The sequence below is a fragment of the Bison bison genome, unplaced genomic scaffold (genome assembly GCF_000754665.1).
Source record: "Bison bison bison isolate TAMUID 2011002044 unplaced genomic scaffold, Bison_UMD1.0 scf7180017847907, whole genome shotgun sequence".
NCBI classification, from domain to species: domain Eukaryota; kingdom Metazoa; phylum Chordata; class Mammalia; order Artiodactyla; family Bovidae; genus Bison; species Bison bison.
This window is the reverse complement of record NW_011478480.1, coordinates 10,965-11,228: the sequence shown is the minus strand read 5'-3', so window position 1 is coordinate 11,228 and position 264 is coordinate 10,965.

The following is a 264-nucleotide window of genomic DNA, read 5'->3' as shown; positions in this document are numbered from 1 at the left end:
ACCATCAACAACAGAAATTTAACTTCATACCTTTAAAGTATAAAAAGGTCCACCATTTTTTTAGAAAATGGAGTTGAAAGGGAATTATTTGAATGAATTTGTTCAATGAAATCCTGTGAACCCATGAGAAAAGTTAACATCTGTCCTTTGAAAATTCAATGAGTAGGAAAAAGTATAATGATTTTTTTATTGGATGGAACTTGATTTAAGGAATTCAAAAAAAGAAATCACAGTATAAATTATCTTCATGTGTAAGTAATTTAT